The 26,689-nt window shown below is 35.9% G+C and overlaps 1 protein-coding gene across 6 annotated transcripts in view; it reads right to left on the bottom strand.

The window, feature by feature from the left end:
* Nucleotides 1-26,689, bottom strand: part of DLC1 (DLC1 Rho GTPase activating protein) — a 260,198-nt gene that overhangs the window by 213,054 nt on the left and 20,455 nt on the right. Inside the window, exons 3-5 of one of the 6 annotated variants that reach the window (XM_046940463.1) lie at nucleotides 5,001-5,038; nucleotides 4,695-4,771; nucleotides 3,878-3,967 (exon numbers count right to left, since the gene is read on the bottom strand). The exons of 1 other annotated variant lie outside the window; for it this stretch is intronic. The gene's annotated coding sequence lies outside the window, so the exon portion shown is untranslated. Of the gene's footprint in view, nucleotides 1-3,877; nucleotides 3,968-4,694; nucleotides 4,772-5,000; nucleotides 5,184-26,689 lie in introns of those variants that run through there. 4 more of the 6 variants (XM_040699458.2, XM_420693.8, XM_040699459.2 and 1 more) reach the window with 4 other exon arrangements.

The following is a 26,689-nucleotide window of genomic DNA, read 5'->3' as shown; positions in this document are numbered from 1 at the left end:
TCCAACACTACAACTTTCAGTGTGTTGAATCTCTTGGGCCTCTTAGGGCTGATCAGAAGTGGAGATTTCACTGCTGTGGACTGAACCAGTAAATCCAAATTCCTCCCATGCCTGTTACACATTTGTGTCTTGCAAGAGAAAATGCAAGAAAGTAGCTTTACATTTTGCAATGTTCCTATTAAAGATTGTAATACAAACTTGAGTTTGTTTGATGTTTATTATGCTACAGTTACAAAGCTTAACTAAAAATATGCCAGTAGTTAGAATAGGTGAGTATATTGCTGGTTTATCTTGCCTCTTCCATTTTCATTTAGTTCTCTAAACAGAATAATATGTTTTAATAATCTTCTCTTCTACTCTAGATCTCTCCTAGATCTCCTAGTATAATTACACTGTAATTTTGAATCTCCCTTACACAAAATAACACTTTGGATCACAGTGGAAACTTTCCGTAAGTATAGTTACATTTAACTTGGAAGAGTTGTACATCAAGGAACATTTGTCACAGATGAGGTAAAGTGAATCAGACTACAGAATTCATAGTAATATGACTTAGTAACTACCCTGAAAAGCCTAGAACTGATAGAAAGCTAGAGGGAAGGAGAAGAACTTGTGATTCAAAGGTAACAGAATTTTCCGAAAATGCGTTTTCAAAGGCATTTAATCTAAGCCTACTGGGAATTGACACAAGATATAAAAATATACCAAACAGAAAATATCACAAATCAAAGTGAAAAAAAGGAGAGCCCAGAGGAAAGTGAAGACTAGAACAATACAATGCGTGAGTTAAATCAGTTTTCATGCAGATACATAGAGGACAGGGCAGACCTTTGTGTTCAGTGGATAATGTACAATACGTCAGAGATAAAAGTCCAGGCATTTGTAATTTCAACATAAGAGATTTTCCTCATTCAACAGAAACAGGTAATTTTGGTAATAGCAGATTTGAAATTCTCTACCAAAAGACTGCACTTAAAATCCAGAAGCATCAACAAATACTAATGGGGAATGAAGAAACAGAAAAGCATCTTGAAATGCAGCCAGGAGCCCAGTAAAGTATTTAAATTCAATAGAGTTAACTATTTTAAAACATCATGATCACAGTCTTATTTATGTAGTGTTTGCATGCAGAAATGTTTTATGCATTTGGTTTGGGGAATACTTTTATACATACATGTATATATGTTTACCTGTACAAATATACACACATTAAAAAAAAAAAAAAAAAAGTGTATACCTGTGTAGATAGCCAAGTTTAAATTCCTTACTAAGTACTGACACTGATAAACATGTGTGGAGATACTCAAAACTCAAGAAGACAAAGCCCTGAGCAGCCTGTTCTAGCTGACCCTGATTTGAGCGATTTGAGTAGGATCAGGGACCTCCAGAATCTATATCCAATCTCCTGATTTTAGGAAGGAGATCAAGGTCTAGCTCTTCTATCTATGTTATTTCAATTGCTCTTTTTTTTTTTTTAATTCTTTTTTTTTCCTCCCTTTTCCTTTTGTGAAAAGAATAGGACACCAGGATAAAAAAATAAAAAAATAAAAAATCTTCTAAGATTTTTTTATCCAAACAACAGAAAATGGAACCAGATGGCTACAAGAAAAAAGAATGCTCAGAAGTATATATCCTTTTAATTAAAAAAAAAAAAATTGATAAAATTGGTCATAAGTTCTCTTCCTGCTTCTGCTACTGCCCTCCTCAGGGCAGCTTTGCATCAAAGTTGGTGATTTTCAGCAACAAAATTCATTTTAAGAACAGAAAAATATGTTTGCTGGAGATATTAATTAAGTGCTTAATTGTTCAAAGTAATCATCATGTATCTATTTTGGCTTTATGTGTGTTTCAAGTTAAAAGATATTAACATTTTGGAGTGAACAGAAAAGGTCAAAAGCTATAGATGCTCAGCATTAGATTGTATCCTATGTTTTCACTACTTTGTTTTCACTACTTTTTTTTTTTTTTTGAGGGGGGGGGGTTGTTTGGATGGTTGATTTTAATAACAATATCTAATAGAACAGTATAGTATAACACAAAACGTAGATTAAATAGGATCAGGACCTGAATAGAAACAGGGATTTGTCTTCAGAACTATTCAATAAACATTCTACATGAAAAAGTAGGGCACTTATGTGTGTTATATTTTCTTATGACCTGTGAGAAACTTCAGAGTTAAATGAGAAAGTTAATGAGAGTTAATGAGAAAGTTAAAATGAGAATTTTCTGGAGTTTATTCCATTGTCTACCCTATAGCTCAGCTGTCTCAGGTACTTTTATTTGCAAGTGAGGTCAAGTGAGGTCATTCATTATATCCTTTAAAAGACAGAAGAAGATGCAACAGAAGATGCCCCTTGATGTGGAATAGTTGTTTTAATCATTTTATATCTTCTCCTGTTTAAACACAGTCCTGACTAATACTGAGTACTTACATGCACACTTGCAGGGGCAAGTATGGTAACAGAGTGGACTGAAAGGCACTAATATTAAATTCCTTAGCAAATTGAAGTTCCAGTATGAATTTTATGGGAGTGATACAGCAACTCAGCTGGTCAGATTCTCTTCTGAACTTTATCTCACCACAGACCTGCAACAGCTCTCCCAGCTCAGGACAAAGAACTATGGAAGTTGTGACTACTACTCTGAAGTTTGCCCTAGGGTATATCCTGGAGTAACTTGCTGCCTACCAGCTGTTTCCTACCCCCTTCAGACCCATGCTCTTTATGGCCCAGAGCTTCTGAACAGCATGGAGGACATTCTTCTACAAGATGGGTTAGGCAGTAAAGCACAGTTCTCAGTCTGTTATTACAGAGAAGATATTGGACACCATTCCAGGGTTCTTACTGCTCCTTCCCTTCCCTTCAAGCCACAAAATCATTTCATTACTCACCACTTATTTCAAAACAGTATTTAGTAAAAACACAACAAAAAAAATTTCATAAAATTCTCTTCAGTGTATGTGAACAGATGACTCCTGTTACCGAACAAGCCAATTAAGATATGAAGTCTTAATGATGCAAGAAAGAATCTCTTACATTACTTAAAATAACAGCTGCCCTTTTAGATATTCGGGATGACAAAGGATACTACATAGAAAACCATACATACAGATGTGAAAAATGCTTAAATTACCACTTCAATAGCTGCAGCTCTGTTCACAAAGTCAAAAATGATATCCTGAGTTTCCCCCTAAACACTTAAGCAGCAGATTGTTTTCACTTTCAGTAGTAAAACCTTAACTAGGTTGAAAAAAAGAATTCATACATCTTCACCAAAGTTATGTAGCCAGCTAACATTCACTGAATTTTGCTTTCCTTCTGAAAGCTAGCACAGCATACCCCAATCTGCATATCTAATTAAAGGTTACTAAAAATAACCTGCTTTAGCTAACAAGGATACCTTGAAATTGCATATTTAGAGTGTATACATTTAAGACTGTATTGTCAGTTATACTGCAAACTTCATTTAAGACTAAGTAAAAGCTAGACCCCAAGACCATCAGAAGTATAACTGGTATATCTACCTAACTCTCTCATCGTCATTACTGCCGGAGGGGAAGGGAAGAGAAGGGAGGAGAAGGTGGGGAAAGAGAAAAAAACATAGCCCTAAATGCCCTCCCTGTTGGCAAATGAGGTGAAAAAGGATATCATTCACACTTCTAGCTTTCTTATTTCATGCCTATTAAAAACACGCAGGCAAGACCATGCAGTTCTATTTATATATGAATGCAAATAAACAACGTGCAGCATATCAAGCATATTTTTAAGAGATTAAGCAAATGAACAAGAAGATTTTGTTATATCTCTGGCACATTTTGATTAACAGAATTAGCAGTGTACATCTAAATTTACATTTTCAATGATAGTTATTTATTTACCTCCAGTTTTAGTGCTGGGATCATGAGCGCTGAAAGCTCCAGTGCTGGATGCTGCTTGTTTCTTTCCTGTTTTTTCTTTTCTTTCTCTCACTTGAAAAATTAAAAAAAAAGTAGAAAAAAAAAAAAGTATTTTGTCTTATTTTAAAGTATAGGAAGATTTTGAGACAGCTTTACGTAAATGAAGAGAATGTCAAACTTGGACATGACCTTCCTAAAATCTTTGGTCCAAAAAAAAAAAAAAAAAAAAAAAAAAAGGACAAAAAAAGAAAGGAAAAAAAGTCCTTAAAAAAAAGGGATCAAAAAATCCAACAAACAAAAGAACCCAGTCCCAGTTAGCTCCTGCTAGCATAAAAGTTCAGATTTCACTTCTGAGATCCTTGCTCTATTCTAAGCATTTTTCCTCAATGTGTGATTCTAACAAAAACACCCTCTGCAGCTGGAGGGAGCCTTAGCTAAGCACGAGCCTGTCAAGCTTTTCCCAGTGACTTCTGTCTACTAAATTCAGACTGATGTTTTGTGAAAGGGGCCTCAACAACCAGGCCCAGATTGCCTGAAAAGTATTTCCTGCCTTTGAGAGAGGGAGAGAGAGACAGAGAGGGAGAGCGCGTGTGTGCTTGCGCGAGGCAGAGAGAAAGGGAGCAAGCGCGCAGAGAGGGGGAAAGGGAAAAAGACGCCCAGACTGAAAATTTCAAGACATTCAGCTTAACACATTGCTGAGGTATTTCTATCAAACAGGAAGGTCTGTGCTACCGTTACATACTGCAAATGTGTTTTAAACCCCTCCCTGATGTTTTCTTTTCTTTAAGAATATACATACATTTTGCACATCTCCAGCGTTCATGCAAAGATGACAGTCAACCCGAACAACGGGGGAATGCCTCCGAAGTGCCTCATCTTGGTACCAGGTAGTAGAAAAAAGGCAGAGAACAACACAATTTAAATTTGGCTTACAAAGGCTCTTGTGCTGTTCTGATCAGCATGTACACACAGTTCGATAGATACCATGCACATGCATATGCTAATAAAATTGCATTCCTACTCAAGAGAATTATCTGGATCTGAGAAAATGAATGCTATGGTTTAAATGCAGTCATATAGCAGGCAATAGTATATGTTACTTTACCTCTTCTGAGAATCCTCCAGAGTCACACAAATCCAGCTCTGTGAAAGCAAAAGGACAGACTCCATCTTGATCATATTAGTATTTTGCTGACATAAAACACTTGTAACTACTTCGTTCCAATTTGACAGAGTGCCTGAATCACATCTTCAGAGTAACCCACAGCATCTACATCCTCTGCTCTGCACAAATTTAGTGAATATCATCTGTTTATCTTTTCTGCTTTCTTCTGCCTCCTCTGAATGACTTCCTCTTAGCTGTTCCAGCCTGAGAACTTGGATTACCATTTGGTTTTGATTAAAACCAGACGGACAGCTCTGGAGAAGTTTGAGTAAGCTAATGGAAATGACTAGTATGGCTTTAATTAGGGTATCAATTAATAATAAATGCTAGCTATTCATGTAACAAAAGCTACCAATAAAAACACAAAAAGTACATATTTGGTCACTGGTCTCATATTTAGGTGAAATAATTTAAGAAAATTTTATTTAATTTAATTCAGTGTGAATCATAATGGTAATAACCATCCAAACTTCTGAACTGCTGGGTGAAGCCAACAGTTTTTTGCCTCTTCTTTAAAGAAAGAAGTGGTGTTGGTAAATTCATCTTTCAGGGTAGGTTAGTCATGCATCCTTTACCTTCTGGCAACTCCTTCAGCTGTTGCAAAACCACTTCAATCTGATTAATTTATTTTACTGTTTCTGTTCATATTACTGATTGGCAGCTTTAGTCTTTGTCTGACCTTAAAATGGAGCTTGAGATGTAGTGGTAGATATCACATATACTTTCCACAAAACAGTACCGGAACATAGTGACAGGAAAGTATCCATTCAGCAGATCTATCAGAACTAGAACAGGATATTTATTCTGAAACGAGATAGGAAACCTTCATAATTACTAACTGTTGATATTTGAGCTTATTACCAGCCTCCAGCAGCTCCCTTTTAACTGTTTATATAATACCTTCATTAGCTGAAATGAGTCTTCTTGGGGGCATTTCTTCAGTTAAAAAGACAGCTCTGCAAGGTTGTCTCCAGCTCTCACTAATATGGTCATATCTGGAGCTAATTTGTTAAGATTCAGTTCCTCAGCATGTGGAACTTTGTGCTAAAGTCTGCTAAATTTGTCGAATGTGGTCTTCATTGTCATCCATGTAATTTTATATATGCATTTTTCAGCCTTAAAATTACAGTATTAAATTTAAAAGTTAGTTGCAAAGTTATGCAGGCCCAAATGGAAGTGGGTTTGATTTTTTTCCCAGTAGCTTTTATGTGTATGGACAGTGGAGGTAGACAGCCCTAAGTAGAATGGCTTACCAGTCTAACCTCTGCATCTTCAAAGAGAGAGGTCTTTGAAGCCCATACAAGGAAATGGCATATGTGGTGGTAAACTCAAATCTCTGTCATAAGTATAGCTAAAGGTAAATAACTCCACAGACTAATTTTTAGCTGTATTTAGCCAGAGATCCAAATACAAATCTTTTACTCCACTCTAAATTGCGATTTATATTATTTTCCTGAAGGATTTCCAGATTGGAATTCAATTCCAGTTGGAATTACAGGCTATGAAGAGACACATTTTGTTTGTAATTATGCAGTTGCACAAATTGCACAATTTTGAAATTTGTCTTTATGGGAATCACAATGAAAACAAAAAACTGTTGGTTTCCTTACAGTTAAAATTTACTCAGAATGTTGTTTTAGATAATAGCAAAATAGGGATTGAAAATTGTAATGCAATATTCCAAAACAATAAACAGATACTTCAGGGCAAACTATTAATCAATATGTTTATTTTCTAATTATTTTTCTTAAGCCAAATAAAACTTGACTTCCATCAGGAAGCTCTGTTTTCAAAAATTTGCTTCTACATTTAGAGAAGAATAATAATAAAAAGAATTGGAGTATGAATATTTTGCTTAAGTATAAGAAAAAAAAATATTTGCCTAAATTCAACCACATACTGCTGAATGTACAAGACAGATGCAGACAGCTCTATTATTAAACATTTTCAAAGTTTCAATATTTGTTTTTCCTTCACAGTAGAACCACCAGATTTCATAAATTATTTCATACTTCTACATTTCATACTGAACGTACTGGAATTAGTTCATGAGTATGCGGCTTTCCTTGCATTGGAGCTTTAAGAAAAAGTCATGACAAAAAATCTAAGTGTACCTAAGTACACAGATACTGTTGTGCCCTTTGAAATAAAACTTGTCACAATCTACAGCTTCTAGATTAGCAACAGGAAAGCTCAGCAAGACACTGCAAAGCTAACAGCTTGTTACAGTTACATGATGATGTAAACTCAAGGTAAACCACAGTTTCAAGAACTAATCAAAGAATAAGTGGTTACAGTCTCACTGGAATATCTTATCCAGATTTTGGCTTTGCTTCTACCTTTTATTAATCCATCACAGTATCTGTCATAACTTGGAAAGAAACTCAGAATGTTGGTATTGTTGAACTGTATCTTATGTTTCCTGCTGTAACAACTCTACCTTCTATTTTGGGGATGTCCTTCAAACACTTATGAATTTCCAAATCAAGTCACAGTTCTTGTTTCATAGACTTTAAATTTCAAGTAAAAGTAAATCATAAAGATCTGTTTTCAAGTACTGTAGATTGTTACTGTGGTCGCAAAGCAAATTAAAATGATTGCATGGATGTGGGTGGCATATTTTATTTCTGTAGAGCTTAGACACTGATATGGCAAGGTACAAGCTTACATATGGTAGATGTTAATGGTAATACCATTAAATATTGAGCTTGAGTAGACCATATACAGTCAGGTTCTCCAACAGTCTTCAACTGTGGGTGAAGAAAATTCTTTCTTTAAATCTCTTTTATTAAATGAATGTTCTTGAAAGGACACTGAAGTACATTTACTAGAAAAGTCACATTTTGCTGCTGTCATATTCTTGTGATATGATCTAAATAGCCACAACAAACTCTGGGGAGATACTTCAATTTGCAACAGTTGAGGATGTGATCCATTTTTTCTTCCAGACTTCTGCAAGTTACTTGTATTCAGCCTTCTTAATTGCTTTCAGACCTGTGGAATGATACAGCCTCACAGTGCCTGAGTCTGTTCAGCATAACCTATACAAAATCTTTTTAAAACAACCTTTTCCTTGTTGTTTTGTCTGTGTTTTTATATTTAATGATTTTTTTTTTGTTAACTTATTTAAAGTTGAATCTAAGAATATAAAATCTGTTGATCCACTTTCTAAACCCTCCGTCTGAGGCTGGGTCCACAAGAGCATTCAATAACAACCTGGCAGCTTATCTTTCTTTCTTAGTGTAATAACATGTAACTTTGCATTGGATGGATAGAGAAACTGCCCTAAACTTCTCAGAGTCCTTGCAGTGAGAAACTGTCAGTGGACTTCCCCCAATTCATATAAAAAATCAACCCGTAGACTTTTTGCAAAGGGATTTCTAAATCAGGCAGAAACACAACTATTACCAGAAACAGAAAATTAAGGACCAACAGTTTTATGACTGTAGCCCTTAACCTGATCCTTGTCATACTGAAAATACAACACACTCTTCTAGCTGCTGCCAGTGTAACATATGACTTAATGAAATATAAAACATCAAGAAATTAGGTCATAATTGTAATTTCTAGATTATTCAGTTATTGCATGCCTACCTGTGTTGTGTATCTCCTAAAAATATCATGTAACATACAAGTTTACACACAAGTTTAGCTTTGACCAAGTGTGTGTGGTGGACATGATATGTGGAGTTAGCACTGCTTTGTACCCTCCTCTCCACATTTTCTGCTGTTGCCTGTGCAGTTCACGTTCAATCTATGTGCAATCAACTCATGAAAAATATCGCTAAAAATCACATAAAAATGCTGAAACCTTATGATCTTGTGGGGCCACATTACTAACTGTTCATGTGGTTTGCAGGCTGGACACATGCTATATAGCATAAAATGACAAGGCCTTGTTTGTTTTGCATTTGGTTATGTACACAGTGCTCAACATTCCTACAGAATCTGTAAAAGTTTGTGCAAACTCTGCCTTTATTTTCTCTTTAAAAGATACCCTAAAAATTTACTCTTTAGTATCACATTTCGTACCATTACTAATCCATTTCATCTTCAGATTAAACAAGAAAATAGTTATAGTGGTACCATGTTTGTTCTTAAAACAAACCGAGCAAGGCTGTTTGTCTGTTTCCTCAGAAAATACTTGGGAGACACAAATATAATTATCACTGTTTTCTTGTAGAAACCAATGATTACTCAAAATAAATGCAGACTTCAAAAACAATAGGGAATTATTGGATTATCTCAGATAGATTCCTTCCTTGTGTCATTTTATTTAGTGTCATAAACCTTAGATGTGCAGTACTGACTTAAAGCAGTATGTGTAATCATTATAAGAAATACAATATTTGATAAGTGGTCATTTGAATGACACCATATATCATCATATATGACAACAGAATAATCAATCTGTACAAAGCACGGCATTCATTCAGCTCAAAATTAAGTACAGCAAGAATCGTATGGGTACATTCAGCAAGAGACACAATACTAGATAAACTTACATTCCAGAAATACATTCAATTCAGACCAAATACATCTATAGCAATAATATATTTATAGCTTTTAATGCTATTCTTATGGAATCAAGTTTCAAAGTTACTGTTTCAGAGATGAAAATTGATGTTTTTTTTTTTTTTTTTTTTTTGGAAACACACCAAAATGTAAGATTCTTAATCTGGTATTCAGTTGAGATTTGAGATGGATTTTGACTTACTTTACAGAGCTGAGCATACCTCAGAATGTATAAAATGTGAATACGATTTTTATTTTAATCTAAATGTCTTTAATACACTACTACTGGACAAATTAGCATTCAAAAGACAAAAAATATCTCCCAAGGTTTCAAAAGATAGATTTGCAAAGATATTAGCATCCAAAATAATTTTTGTGGAATACGTTCACATAACACCAACATTATGGACTGGAAAGAGTCACAGAAATTTTCTGCCTAGTTTTAAGGTAGCTTAGAGCTAAGAAACAGAATGTTTCTGGGAGGGCTCACGCATGCTGATGATCTTTTGCTGTGATACATAGGTCAGCCACTCTTATATTTGACAGACTCTTTAAATCACCTTCACTGCTATCAATTTCCTCGAGAATTTTAGAAAGTACAAGAAGAGTAAATGATTTGATCATCTAGACCATGGTTCTGTCTTGCCCTGTCCTTGTCCCCTCAGCCTAAGGCTCCCCAGAGAGCTCAGAAAAAACAGCTTTCCATCCTTCAGAGACTTGATTTGATTTTGGAAAATTTGGTCTAGATCAGAATATAAAAGAAACTAGACAGTGAGCTCAGAAAACAAAAATAACTTAGACATTTCAGACATCAGTTTGGATAGCATTTTAGATTCCATAATGTGCATTTTCTAATCTTTAAGTTATGCTTAATGATGGCTCTGGTGAGGGACGGTCACTTCTTTGATAACATTGATTTTTGACTTTTTTTTTTTTTAATGTGGGATTTTTACTTATATAGAAGAGGCAGAATAAGAATTTTGCTTTAGAATTTGCTTTAACATGAAACTTTGGTAAGCATATAAATATGGAAATTCCAGATGACATATACAATAGTCTCAGAAATGACATTTAATTCTCTATTGACAACTTTATTATTTGTTTTTATGAGTATTTTTACATTATTATTATTATTTTTATTATTCCAAAACTTACTACCTATGTTTTCCAAGAAAGAAAATCCAAATCAGCAACCATATAAATCAGCACAGGTTGTTTCCAAGAATTGCTATTCTTTATAGATTGGAGTTTCCTAGCTGCATATAAAATTGCTCTCAGTACCATACTTAGTGTTGAGATCATACCAATTACAAAACATAGAGAAAGACTGACATTCTACAAGACATGAGATAGATTTCTGACAGGAAATGGGGTTTCAGAAATGGGGTATTCAGAAAATTACTGAAAAAATAAGCGTGGTGTAGGTACATGCTTTTCAATTCTACTAGGAATTCCATGGGTGCAGATAAAATACAAAAACAAAACCAAAAGAAAACAAACAAACAAAACAAACAAAAAAACCTCCATAAGAAATAATAGCTACAAAGATGTATATATTTTTTTGATAGAACCACTTTAGTATAACACATTAGTGATATTATAGACAAAAAAATTTCCAGGACGTAAGCAAGATATAGTGAAGACATTTAAGGAAACTGGAGAGCTAAAGCAAAATACCAGAGGAATCCTTCCTGTGGAATGGTCCTGTTCTTAGGCTCTTTTCTGACTTGCCACTTACTGCTTCTGGCTAACGAGACAGGGTATTGAGACTGATGTGCTTGATCATTTGACCTTGTTTTCCTATACAGTACCACCATTCTTACATTATTTTTTCTTATGACTACCACCCCCCTATACATCATATCTGTGTTTGCTTCATATATCCCACCATCTCCCTACAGCACTCTGTAAGATAAACTGTCATAAAGACAGCTAAGAGCAATTTCAGAATCTAAGTTTGCACATATTAAACAACAAGTACAGAATACAATGACTCAAATGTGAAAATATTTTCATTATAATCCTTCTAGTTACCCTGATGTGCTGTGATGAAAGCAAGGCCATCAATAGCTGTAGCAGTTTTGTGTTGTTGCTTTTTTTTTTTTTTTTCAAATGTGTCTTCCAGTATTCCATCCAGGTATTGGATAGGAGTCCATGGGGACAGAACAATCACTTAATGAAGAGTTTTTTAGAGGATTGGGGTGTATGCTCACTATTATAAATATGAACAAAGACATATCAGCAACATGAATGCTAAGCGGGTTGGGAGACTACAGACATACATTGCATACCAGTGCAACGATATTGCATGCATCTCAGCATATGCTGCGATGTTAACCTGTCCCTAGAACTCAAAATGAAAATAAAATGCAAATAATGCCTTAACAAGCCAAAATGAAATATCTGAGATGTAAGTGCTGAAGAAAAGGTTGCTGATAATTTGGAATTAAATACTTCGTTTCTGCATAGCTTTTAGCAAGTTCACCAATTCTCATAAATAGCAAGTTGTTCTGTGAACAACAGGGATAATTAAGCCTGATTTCCTGCTCTCCTATTTTTTTCTTATAGTGAAGGATTTGAGCTGCCATAGTCCCCTACCTCAGTAGCATTTACTCTTCTTCAACTTACTTTGAGCCTAGTATTTCCAAAGTGATAGCTTTCAAAAATTACAGAGTTACTCAGTTTTATACATCTTGTTTATTTAAGAAACAGACCTTAAAAAGAAAAGAGCTTGAGGAAGGAAGAGGCCTCTAAAGATACTTTTGAAAAACAATGAAGAGTAAACAACAGAAATGCGCTGACAATGTTAGTAAAACTAGAAAAAACAGCTGAAAGAATGTTTCCTAAATGCTTTTCTAAAGTCAACAGTTTAAGTTCTTTTACTCCAAATGGCTTATTTTTTTAAAGCAATTTTCCTTATTACTTAACTACTTATATGTTTTCTTATTATTAACTACAAAGCGTTATGCACAGACAAGTCCTCAACCTTTTTTTTCTTTTTTTTTTTTTTTAAATAAAAATCCTGCCTAAAAATCTTGAGTTAAGACCATCAGCTATTCACTGAGCTTTTCATGCAGCACTTGCTGTACCACTGTCTACTTGATCTTGTGGTCTATTTAGTCTGATCTTGGACCGCAGTACTTATGTCTACATTGGTAAGTAGTACCAACCAATAAAAGTAAACCTGTGAAGGAAAATAGCTGAGGAAGTGAGGTTTACATTGTATGCATTTCAGAGGTTTGCTTCTAGGAAGTAGTGCTGTTCAGATGCCCTAGACTGAATGTATTAGTATGCTCCATGCAGTGGCGTTTAGTGTCACCCCCAGGACAGAGAAGCTCCTTGAGGCTGCTCTGTAATGCAACCCAAAATTTAGTAAATAGGGATGACTGGAAGATTTGCATCAAATTACATTCCTGGTTTGCACTTACTTGCTAATGCAGAAGCTCTACGGGCATTAGATGCCTGGGAAGAAAGTTCGAAAATCTCAATAAGGAAGTTTATGAAATAAACTGTCTCAAGTTTTTTGCTTGTTGGGGAAGAGATTAGCTGTTGTTGATCTTGATTAGGCTTTATGATGATTTGCTGATCTGGCTTTAAAGATGCAGTTTATTGAATCCATTATAATTACCATTGACTGTTATTCCCCTAAAAGTGCATTGCTGGTTATGTGTAGAAAATGAGATCACATACCACTTTCATCTTGAAGGGTTTCCGTTTCTCTTTTTGCAGAATAAGTATTCTATTCATCCTTTGCGGATGCTTTCTTCCTCTTTCCATTCTTGATATTTTCATTGGCAATATTTGATTCTTGCATGGCGTTTTAAAATAGAGTACATTTCTCCAGATTTAGTTTAGTAAGACATTTATTTCCTCTCTATCAGATTTCCTACTTTTATTACTCTGACTACAGTGATTGTTCAGAGCTTCCCAGTTGCTAGTCCTAGAAATGGCAAAACTGTCAATGATAAAGACTGTTTTTACAGCTTTTATCTTTAAGACCGTATGTTTAGCTTAAGCAAAACAAGGATAAGCACAATAGCAGCCTTTGAGTTTCAGTAATATTTGAGAAAAAAAAATGATTGTTCCTCAGACAGGATTGATCTCAAAGTACAAGGGACAGAATAAGTAAAACATATCACAGTAAGTAATAGCATTATCTCCAATCTGTTTCTCACTACAAGAATAATAAAATCATAGAATGACTTGGGCTGGAAGAGACCCCAGGGATCCACTTTCAACCCTCTTGCCACAGGCAGAGCCACCAACCTCCAGATCTGGTACTAGATCAGGTTGCCGAGGGCCCCATCCAACCTGGTCTTGAACGCTTCCAGGGATGGAGCATCCACAACCCCTCTGGGCAGCCTGTTCTAGCACCTCACCACTCTGTAAAGAACTTCCCCCTGACATCCAATGTAAAACCTTAAAACCATTCCCCCCCCCCATTCAGTCTCATGAGTCGGTCTCAGACTTGCTCAGCCCTTACAGCAAGGGGGAATTTACTCCCTCAATTCCCACCTAGAGGTCCAGGGATGCAAGCTTCAGGGACATGAGATATATAAGAATTGTGGCTGCTAGTGAAGACCAAGGCAAAAAAACTCATTTAGTACCTCAGCCTTCTCTGTACCTGTTGTAGACGGTTCTCTCTTCTCATGCACTAAAGGAGGTACGCTCTCTTTGGCCTGCCTTTTCTAGTCAATGTATGTATAGAATCCATTCTTATTGTTTTTAACATCCCTCGCCAAGTACAGTTCCACCTGTGTCTTGGTTTTCCTAATCCCTTCTCTGCAAGTCTGGACAGCATCTCCCCAGGTGACACACCCTTGTTTCCACAGCTGGTACAATCTCTTCTTTTCCCTTAGTCTGACCAGCAGGTTCTTGCCAGGCCATGCTGGTTTCCTGCATCCCTTCCCCCTTTTCTAAAAAGGGGAAGGGATGTTCCTAAATGGGAACAAAAACTGTTTTATTTGTATTTCAACATTTATAAGAGCAAGATCAATTTGTTTTTCTATATAAACATGAACATTTAACTTGCAAGAAACCTCCCACCTGACCTAAACAGGTAATTGCAGCATATGGTCTTTTAGACAGCAGTTTACGCTTTTAAAACAGTCCAGTTTCAGAACAAAATGGCATTGGCACAAAATGCAGCTCAGAATTTCTTGTAAAATTCTATTTTATATACCCTATTATTAGCAACTATAGTAATTAGATTTCTCCAATGGACAAAAGAGCAAGGCAACTATAGAAAAGGAAACGGCATCATGCAGCCAAAGTGGGTAAATAATAATGAAATATATTATATCCTGTGGCTTGGTAGAAGATGCCTGGGAAGTGATAAAGAACTGCTGATAACTTGAAGGAAGATCAAAGACTAGCAACACACTGGGAAAAAGATACACATTACCTGTCTTTAAAAAGGAGCAAGACACTGGTTAAATGGAAAGAAAGGGAAAAATAGTTTATTCTATACTATGATCTGAGATTTTCAGCAGGAGCTGTGCACACCTAAAACTGGTCTGAAGCCAACCTGAAGATTTAACTGATGACCTACTCAAGGTAAAGCAAAGAAGCTGTTTTCATTCTGCCTCCCACAGCAAACTGGGGAGTAAAAAAACAGTAGCAATTTAATGCACTTTCCCAAGAGGTAAACCAAAAGTAGAATTTCAGACAACAGTTTTTGTCAACAAAGTAGTTAAAGAATAATGCAAGATCATCAGTTTCACTTTGATAGGAGTCCTACTTTCACACCCTTCACACTGTATTGAATTTTAGAATTAGCTGAAATCTGACAGCCTAGTTCCTCACTGAAATGAAAAATTAGCTAAAATACATCTGAAAATAAAAGGAAAGCACTCAGCATGAATAAATCTGAATATATCTAATATAATTCTTGATGTGATTTATAAGTTAAGTCTTGCAAATGACATAAATATTTTATCAACATGAAAGTGTAATAGTAATAAACTGTTCACTTCAGTTAACTCTAAGCAGTCTTGGACATGCTTTTTATATTCCCGTGCTTCCTTACTGAACTTTAAGGAAGAAAGGAAGAAAATTATAATCCTGATGAACTGAAGGGAAGATGTGCAAGCAATCATAGCAAAGTCTGATACAGAGTTCTCTCGCTACAAAAACAGTGTTCCTACTGGAGAAAAAACAAAAACAAAAACAAAACAACAAAAAAAAAGGTCCACTAACTTAACAACTGAAATATTGCAGCTTCTTGCTAAACACAATTTAAATTTAATGCTTTACATTTTGCTTTGTCTTCAACTCCACTGTTTATCATAAAACTCAAACATTTTAATTGTTCACGTGTTTTCTAAAAAAAAAAATCATGTAATTCAAACAAAATTGACAAATCAAATACTTCTATTTTTTTTTGAGAGGTAAGCATTCCAAATAACACATTTCTTAATCCTGGGACTTTAAGCTATATTTCTCAGTAAGGGAGAAACAGAAAAACCGTCACATAAGTCATGTGATTTTCATCACAGTTAGAAATTAATGCAGTGATTTACAGTGCTACTAAAAATGCTTAAAAAACCAAATGTTTTTCTCAGTGAAGTAGACCTATTCAGTTAACAACACACATAAATGATTTCCGCTTCTACACCTATGTACAGTTCAGAAATTTAAACTCATAAACAGGCGGAAGCAGTTGTCTGTCACATTGGATCTGAGACAGTTTAAATATTGAGCTGGTCTGAAGGATGTAAAAATTTGGAACTGTGGACTTGTCACAAGCTCTGCATCTGAATCCAAACAATTTCTCAGCTCATGAGCTTTTACTTGCACTGAAGTAGAATTTTCTGATTCCAGCAGAATTCGAAACTGAAATCACTGCGTATAAAGGCAATCTATCATGGGCAATTTCTGGAAGAACTGGAGATTCATCCTGACAGATATACAAAAGTTTAAATGAACTCCTAATATTTTGCCTTGACAAATGGCAATTCTGGGGTTGTGACTTTGAACTTTCTTTGTAGATTTCCAGGTACAGCTATTCACATTTTGGAAGATTATATCTCTGCTTCTTTTAAGAATTAAAGTTTATTCACGAAGTACTTTGCAGCTTGCTTCCTTTACCCAGTTCAAATAAGTCCCTACTCTCTCCTGCCTATCATAAGTCAAAGCTGTTAGTTAAAAGCCCCTGGAGGTACCCTGTTCTTGCTGCCCAACCTGTACATGAAGGCTGAGACCAGAATAGATGGAGATCTTTCTTTATCAGTCAATGAATTCTACAGCCTGACAAAGAAAGACACTGGGTCAACATAATGGTCAAGCAGAACAAAGGAGAAGAAATGAAGCTCTTCAAATCCTCAGACTTAATTAGCAATAAAGGGGCAGATATAGAAGCATTGCTCTTTACAGACACTCCAAGGATTAATGAAACACTGTAGAGAATAGGTCATGAGGGCAATCACCTATCAGATGAACCTGCAGATTATAATTTCCTGTAGTCATTTATACCATTTTATACAGCAGATATAGATGGAGGAGAGAAGATCATAATTAACAGCAACATATACCAGGCCTATTTCCCCTAACTATGACATCTTACCCATCTAACACAGTCATGCTTTGAAACTCAATTTATTCCAAGATCCAAACTGCATATTGGTACAATGTGCTGCCTACCACCACCCTAAAACTTGGGTGCTGTAATTTCCTAGCAGGTCTCACATATATTCAGAAATTATGTAGAGTTACAATGGATTACTCCCAATAATAAATGCAATGGAATTTTTTAAATTAAATGAGGTGAAAACCTGAGCCTAAGCTTTCAGCCGTGATTCAGGGCCTAGTTTGGTGCAGTACAGTTGTAATGCTGGCTCAGTTCTACTGAAGAAATTGCTGTGAAAGTGCAAGTAACAGTTGTATGAGAAAGTGCATAAATTGGAGACATGCAAGATAAGAAAAATATAAACTCAGAAGCATAACTGTTATGCTACTTAGCAGCTTGAGGACTGAAGAGGAACAATACTGACCTAAAAATGAATAAAACCCTACAGGAAATAAAGAATCAGAAGGCAATGAACTCAGGATCTGTTAAATAGGCAGGAACCACTTCCCCATTGTTGCCTGATAACTGCCTTGTTTGAAGAGGATCATCAGGTTTCTCATCTGGCACGTGACCACCAGACTAACAAAATTACTTAACATGTACTGCCTACCTCATATGTCAATGGAAAAAGCGCATTCCATTATACTCTTAATTTGCAAATATTCTTCTTGCAGTGTCTCTAGTGGCTAGCAAAGGATGTTTTAGAGTGATTGAATGACATCAGTCAAACACTGGCAGAGAGGCTTACAAATTGTTATGGAAACCATTTGTGAAATTGGGCTATGTATGCAGTAGCAGATGTGGTGATGTAACATTCAAAATGAATGAAACTACACAAAAGAATGAGGTACAATAATTGAATAATACTATATTATGCACTTTACCGTATCACTGCATGGTTCACACTTGTGTCACATCTTAAAATATATTTTCACAACATTTTTACAAAGCCTTTGGTTACGAACATAGATTAGAGAGTAAGACACAATTACCATTTTCAGAGTGAAACAAAATCTACAGAGCTCAGTGATTGCACAGTCTTTAATGTCTTGTCCAGCTTCATAGATTATTCTATTACTGGAACTTTTAGAAAAATAAGACCAATAAGCACATAGATTTTTATGCTATTAGCAATGATTCAGGCCTAATAAGGTAATTTTAATGGAAATGTTTTCCTATCATAAAGATTAACTATGCTGAAGATACACAACAGAAGTTTCATGCATCTTCCATACTTAACTAAAATTTTCTGGGGAAAAGATACATTCCTGTGCCACTTAGTAATATGAACTACTAACGGAAGCAAAAGAACATTCATAGTCAAATTAACTAAAAATTTATATCTTATAAAGTGATCTCCATGATCTGTGCTTTTTATTTAACAAAAAGAATACACATAGCAAATGGGCACATTGTGTTAGAGTTTAGTATTTGATGAGTTTGTTGGAAAAGACAGGAAGGTTTGCTGACTGAAATCTGTGACTGTAGGATTCAGTGACTCCTATCCTAAAGGAAATTCAGATAGTGTCAAATTGATATTTCTGTATGTTAAGGAGGTATTAGAGTTTGGTGAGAAAATAATTTGATAAGAGTGCCAGAAGAAAGCAGCAGAAACAGTACAGTCACAAGAATGAAAAAAGCAAAACTGAGTAAACACATGCTAGGAATGCTTGGTAGGCAAAAGTAGGAGGTTTTCAGGAAAGATCAATGGCTGATTTGAAGTCTCTCTTACTAGACTGAAGGTTTTCTTCTCTCTCGGATTCCCGTATCTATCAAAGAAATTTGACTCAAAAAGCAGGAGTCAAAGACAAGGGTTGCAAAGAAACAGCAATGTAATAAACGCTTGGCTATATCCTCATTACCTAACGAATCCTCTCTGTCAATTCCAAATATATATTACTAACCTGTACACCAACTAGTACCAACAGAGTACTAACACTAGCAATATAGGCTACTCATACTGAACCCTGCTATGTTTTTCAGGTTATTCATGATGAATTCCTATGAACAACGTTCACATCCAATACAAAGGTAAATAACCCTGGAATGGTGTATATTACATTGCTTGCACTAAACTAGCATTGTGTAAGAGAGTTTAGATGTATCACCACCAATCATTGAAATGACTACAAAAGGATTAATACGTCACTTACTAATTTTGTCTGCTCTAATTGAATATCTGAGATGTGGTACATGGCTAGTGATGAGATTTTAGCATTACGATGAAAAGTAGCTTCTATTAGGCACATGCTGCTGATAAGAAAAAGAAAAAAATCTACATGTGCAACAATACACACACAAAAATCCACTCCCCACCTCCACTAGCACATTTATTCCAAGAAAAGCTTAACATTAAATACCCACCCTTTAACTATGCCAGTGTGGTTTTGTGGTTTAATATACTACAGTATGTGAAAGGTAAAATAGAGCTATGGCAAATATTGGCCTGTATGCTCACAAAAAGTTAAACATACCTAAAAATGACTGCCTCAGTAAATCTTTCCAAAGCCCATCACTGAAAAATACTGGATGATGAGCTCATTCACAGATTAACTTTATATACATTCCTCTCCCCCTACTAAAAAAATTTGGACTACAGAAATACAAAAAGCTCTTGTACAAGCAAAATGTGGGTATAGTCACCATGAAGCAGCTCATGCATCTGTGAGTAACATCCAGGTCACTCTGTTCGTTGGACCCAAAACAATGAAAATGGTAGGTGAAGTTTAAAAAATTTTGTTGAGGGTTTGTGGGTGGCCAGTTGGTATGATTCAGATACACGCAGTTCCTAGCTCATTTAAAGAGACTCTAACTGGTCAGAGTCCCAAGTGGTCAGCACAGAAAAAGTGGGAAAAAAAAAGATTTTACACATGTCCCTGAATAGTTTACTTTTGATAACCCTTCTCAAAAGTCTTACAGGCAAAGCAATGGAGAATAGAATTCTGATGGCTGATCTGAAAATAATGCTTCCTATTTTATGTCTGTCGACCCACAGTATCAGAAGTGGATGTCAGTGGTATAGCAATGGAGGATTTAACCTTCCTGCCAATTCTCTGTTGCCATCTGACAGAGGGCAGCAGAGGAGCAGGCTGGCAAAATGGTGTCTCACATGAAAGTGAGTATGAAGCAAAGCTGTGTCACTGAATTGCTCCAAGCAGAAAAAAAAATGGCTCCTATTGACATTCACTGATGCTTTCTGAAGGTTTATAGAGACTGAAAACGAGAATGTCAGCAAAGCGGGGCATTGTGTCATGCATTTCAGCAATGGCCACAGTGATGTGAGAGACAAGCCATGTTCTAAATGGCCATTAATAGCTGTCACACCATGAAATGAAGGGTGTCTCAATCAGCTAAACCATGTGAATCATACAATCTTAGAATGGCTTAGGTTGGAAGTCATCAAGTCATCAAGTTATAGCCCCCTTGGCACAGGCAGGGCCACCAACCTCCAGATCTGGCACTACAACTGGCCCCATCCAACCTGGTCTTGAACAGTTCCAGGGATAGAGCGTCCACAACCTCTCTGGGCAGCCTGTTCCAGCACCTCACCTCTCTCAACTTCAAGAATCATCAGATTAAAACCAAAGAATTGTGTATGGAGCTGAATATCAGCTTCAACACAATACAAAGAATGGTGGCAATGTTAGAATATTGCAAAGTTCACTCCAGATAGATTCAACAAACTCTCACACAGGAAGAGAAAGAACACTGTATGCAAATTTGCCAGGACTAGGCTGAAGGCTCAACTTCCAGAGTCAGGCCAGAGGAGATAAACTTTCTCTTACAAAACAATAACACCAGGCCCCATACCAGTTTGAATAGTGTGTAGTACATTGTCATTCTTGGCTGGACTGTCCTATCACACCCACAGTATAGTCCAGATTTGGCACCTTCTGTCTTCCATCTGTTTGAGCTGATGAAAGATGAATCACATGGGCAATATTTTCCTAGCACTGATGATTTCATAGCAACTGTGAAACAGTGGGTGACCTCCACTGGTGCAGATTTTTATGAGCACGGCATGCAGGCTCTTGTTCATCACTGGTAAAAATACATATGTAATGGTGGTGACTATGTTGACAAGTAGTGTTTTGTAGCTGAGAATTTGCTCTAATCAAATAGCATCATTCTACTTTTGTATCTGTGATAGTTTCTGTGTAAATAAATATGAGGCATTACTTTCAGAGCAACCTACGTATTTTAGCATGCTGTCTAAAAATTGTTAATGAGTTAAAGGGAATCCAGAGAAAAAAGGGGACTGGACGTATAAAGAGAAAATAAGAGCTAAACATGTATCTTTGCTACATGACAACTGTATTGATAACATCAATGTCTATAAACACTAGCTACAGAAAGCTAAGAAAGCATATCGTAAGGGGCTACTGCACAGTGAGTAAGTTACTGACAATCAATTCATTATTAAGGATGAGAAACTCAAGAAACATCAAAGCCAGGAAGAGAAAGGCAGACACCTATCATAAACAGATAAAACAGAAAAATCAAAGCTGCATCCTGAACCTAGATAGTCCATCATAACATGTCATAGTTTATACCAATGTAATGAAGCAATTTGCATTTGAAGGTGAGTTAACCTGAGATCAACAAAAAGCTCATACTGATTCTTTACTTGTATTGTACATTTCAGCTGCTCTGCAAGTACATCCTACCACTAGAACACAAAATCACATGTAAAAAGCATTCTAATATTTTAAACTAAAAAGCAGGTTTAAGTAGTTTTGTGCCAACCAGGTTATACTCATTTCAGTTATCACACAGTTTTAATATCTATTAGAAAGTCCATTCAGCAGAGGAATTTCATTGCATGTGAAATCAGTGGGTGCTTATCTTTGTACCTACTGCATCTGTCTTCCAGTAGTTCTTAACATTCCTTTGAAGTGGATTAATCTGTGTACCAACATAGTCTCTGCTGTTTGGGAAACATAGTACTTGGATGACATGGTTTTTTTACATGTTTGTCTACAGTTAAGACAAAAAAAAAAAAAAAAAAAAAAAAAAAAGTGTACCTCCAAAAGCGAGTATTATGCTTCAGATTACTCTGCAACTGTACTTTGCATACTTAATTGCAGATAAATTTCCACACAGTCTAAGAACAGTCAGATTCAGTAAGGTCCTGAAATGAAGCAGAACAACGAGAATAGATTGAATGAACTGTGAAAAGGACGGGATCACAACTAGGTTATAATTTTATTGTCAAATCAAAAGAAATGATTTAAAGAAGGATGAGATTCTAGCCTTAAAAATGTTCACACAATCCACACACATTAAGATTTTGCTGAGACATACTGCAGGCTGAGGTTTGAGCAGATATTACCAATTTAGGCAAAGGAAGAAAAGATGAAGACAACCGCTGACTCTGAAGAGGAAAAATTGACTATGTGCCAATACTTCTTTCCTGTGCAAGAAGCTGTACCATAAAGCCCAAAGTGGACATGACTACTCAATTTCCTGGATGTGTCAGCTGGTAGCTATTTATCTTTTGATTTAATAAATTGTACTGTAAGTAGGTGGCAGCCTCTTCTAAGGGAATGCCTCCTATTTACTTTTCCAGTTCATACTTTGGAAACAGCCACATCAGATTCCACAAAGTAAAAATAGTAGCTAGATTCTAGAATTTATATAGAAATGTGCTCTTCCTGTGCATACCAAGTTCTTTGCCTGAAACAAAACAGTCAGCTTTATAAAGCTCTCTAATCTTGTCACTTCTACAGCAACTCACTATTCCTTTCCCACTTTCTCATAATGACGAATTACATAGTAATAATTTATTACTGCATTTCATATTCTACCCATCCATTTCTCCTTATCATCAAGCACATAGGTTTTGCCTTGTCTTTGTTGCACCTACTCAGACTGAGGAACACAAAATATACTTTGTTCAGAGCACAAACCAATTTTATGAAGTGGGCTTGTAGACTAATGTTTGACATTATACTAAAAGCATAACAGAATATATTTAAACGATATTTTCTCTACATTTTATAATTTCAGCATTTCAGCTGTGATATAATATTCCCCCCACTTAGTATAGCAATTGCATCACATTATACCTCTAATAAAAGACTGCTTAAAAAACCTGTTCACAACAGACCTGATTGCACTAAATTCCAACTGTCAGAACTAAGATGGCTCATATATTGCTCTCAGATGTCACCAATGTAACTTTGTGATTGTTATGATGCATATAAACTTATGCACGTAAACACAAAAAGCACAAAGAGCATGTTATAGAATATGTACTTTTAATTGCTTCAGAAACAGACTGTGATTCTGTCCTAAACACATAAAAGAACCATTAGTAGAACACACTGTCTACTTCAAAACCCTTGAAGACTTCTGTTGAAGCTGAACTACTTAGTGAAATAGTTCTGTTTCTTTCAACCTGAGTTTGCAAGTAAAAGTACAAAAATCCATTCCCTATTTTCCTTTCCCAGGACAAAATTCTTGTCAATGAAAAGTTAGGCAATACAGGCAAGCTGTCTGGTGCTGTATCAATAGCCTACAAAGACAGTCAGACTATGCACAAAATTTACTGCATCAGAGATCAAAAGCATATGGAAAGCAATATATTGCTTGTAGTCTGTCTCACAGGTAGGAAATTGCTGTGTGACATCTTCAGGCTGAGGAGAAAATTGTTAAACCGAGAATAATTCATGGTGATTATTTTATCACCTTACATCAGATGAGCACCGAGGTAGCTCTCTCTGCCTTAGCTTTCATCTTTATTTGGCAGTGTAGAACATCTTTACATAAAGCAGATGTTAGAGAATTACTTTATCAAGGAACAGCCATCCATCATATCTACTATTGCCTCACATATAATGCAGCATAGAACTCCCCATTCGTTTCACATTAGGAAACTCTGTAGCTTCTGTCAGCCCTCCTGCCCAGAGATGTTACCCCTCAACATACCAGCTACTTATATTTTTCAAGTGAGACTTAAGGAAAAAAAAGAAAAAAGGAAAAAAGGAAACAATAAACCCCAAAAACCTCCTGTTGTGAGTCTAGCTGAGAGTTGTTTTTCCTCATAGCCATCTTTCTGTTGGTGTGCTATGGTTTTGTGACTAAAACTGAGTTAACAACACAGTGGGTTTTTGTTGTTGTTGCTGAGCAGTGCTTGCACAGCACTTAGTTTCTCTCTTTTTCCCACTCTGCCTTGAAACTGAGTAACGTGAAGGCGCGCAAACATTTGGGAGTGGATACAGCTGGGACAACTGCCCTGGCCAAAGGGATAGTCCATGCTTTATGATGTGCTCAGGAATAAAGACTTAAGGAAAGGAGAAAGAAGGGTGGACTTCTGTGGTTATGGTGTTTTTCTTCCCAAGTAACCTATATGTGTGCCGAGGCCCTGCTTTCCAGGAAGTGACTGAACATCTGCCCACTGATGGGAATTAATAAGTGAATTCCTTATTTTGCTTTGCTTGTGCCCTCAGCCTTGCTTATTGTTTTTATCTCAGCTCACAAGTTTTCTCATTTTGTCCCCCATGCTGCTGGGGAGCAGAATAGCCCACTCCTATACTTCCATGTTCCACACCCTTTAACTTGCTGGAATTAAATCATCACAACTTACCCTTTTATCTATTCAGCTCTAGTCTATTGAGTGGCTTTTAGTAGAGCAGAGATAGACAGCAGAAACTAGCTCTATGGTTTTTTTTTGTTGTTGTTTGTTTTGGTTTTTTTTTTGGGGGGGGGGGGAGGGGTTAAAGTTAGAAGATACATTTATTTATTTTAAGAAAGGTTTTGCTTGAATTCGTAGCTTGGCCATACTCCATACATAATGGAGTAAGAAAAGCCCTCTTTATTTTGCTATCCAACAAATGCTAATGCTGAAGTGACTTCAGTCAACCACATTTCCTCACCCAGAATTTGTGCAGGTACAGACAGAACTGCACCATGTCAGATGTTCCATAGAATGATGCTGTCCATGCATAGAAAGCACAGCAAAAATACATGCAAAATATTGATTAAAGTGCTTTGCTTTCTCCTGTGTTATTTCCTCTAGGTTATTATATCAATCACCTGGAGTCATCTTCTCCATCTGTTCTTTCTTCTAAAGCAGCTCCCCATTGCCCTTGACTGTTTTTCTTGTATACAATTCTTTCTCAAACCTAATTGGAAACAGCATTGAAACCAATACTCATCATCTTCCCAGGCATGCTGCTTAACCCTTCTACATCCAGAACAGTGCTGAACACTGCATTGGATGGGGCAAAGTATTTTCCCCTCAAATGCTGAGTCAAACACCTCCTCATCATTGAGACTACAATTATTTTTAAGCATACCATGATGAAAATAAACATAGAATATCAAATTTTCCAGGCTGCCAGCTATGAACAGAGACAGAAACTTGCTATTATGTGAGATGTTGCAGAGATGAAAAGAGAAGGAGCAGAATTTGGTCTCTTATACCACAGTATAACATTTACCATTATGACAGAGGTAGATGCTGAGAGAATTGTAGAAATATATATTAAAAAAAAAATTCAATAAGTAGGGCTTCTATCATCAGAGGCTGATTCCAGTCCAGGCACAGCATCTCTCCTCCTATTTTATTTCTAGCATTGTTGTTAAGAAAGGCAATGTCACAGGGAAGAAATAAAGCATGCTTTAGAACAAATAAAAAGAACATAGTAACAGAATATATTTTACACAAAACCTGGAGTTTAATGCTTGGAAATCATGACGGATTCACTGGGTGCACTGCAGAGCACAAAGGAAGCATGAAGTCTTTCATTTCCAGGCATTACTAGTTTGTTTTCATTTGTGTTCCATGATGATATATCTAAATCTTTTAAAACTTTGGATTTTGAACAGCTGAAGCACTAAACACTGTATTTAAAGAAGTTTCACACACCTTTAAAGCAGATGTTTTACTGTAGGAATACAATAAGGTGAGTTTCTGCACAGAACATCTTTGTAAATGAAATATCAAAAACCTTTTAATTTCTTGATTAGTTAAAAGGTCTGACAGTATATTGTCATAATGCTTTACTTCATTTGTTAGTGTATTTAACCAGCAGGTACAAAGAAATCCAACCTAATTTTATGATTTCAAAAACAGATGTTTTAGGGATACATATTACATTATCAATCCACAAAATAGTAAATATGAGTTGCTAAAGAAAGCAAACTGTTCTCTTGCAGAGAAATCAGTCAGTAAAATTTAAATTCGCTTTTATACAAATATGAAGTGCCCTAAAAATGACTCATAGAAATCAACCAGCTTTTTAAAGTCAACATTAAATGTATTCTTAAACCACAACTGTGGATAAGTCTATGACAATATCCTCCAACAATTTATAATTTCCCTCAACTCATGCATTACATCAGCTTTAAGATATTCCTATAGGAGGTTAAAGCTTAACTAATGACCAGAAAAAGTTATTCACTTTCTCCAAATCATGTATTTCTGCTTAAATCCCAAGTGCCAGATATTCTGAATGGCAAAAATATTTTTAACTCAAAGCAAATATATGAGACAGAACAGAACACAAATATGCAACTTCTTAGTTTACTGTTCTAATTGTTA

Source organism: Gallus gallus, chromosome 4 (genome assembly GCF_016699485.2).
Source record: "Gallus gallus isolate bGalGal1 chromosome 4, bGalGal1.mat.broiler.GRCg7b, whole genome shotgun sequence".
Taxonomy (NCBI): Eukaryota; Metazoa; Chordata; class Aves; order Galliformes; family Phasianidae; genus Gallus; species Gallus gallus.
Note: the sequence above shows the minus strand (reverse complement) of the source record. Positions and strands in the feature narration are given on the sequence as shown.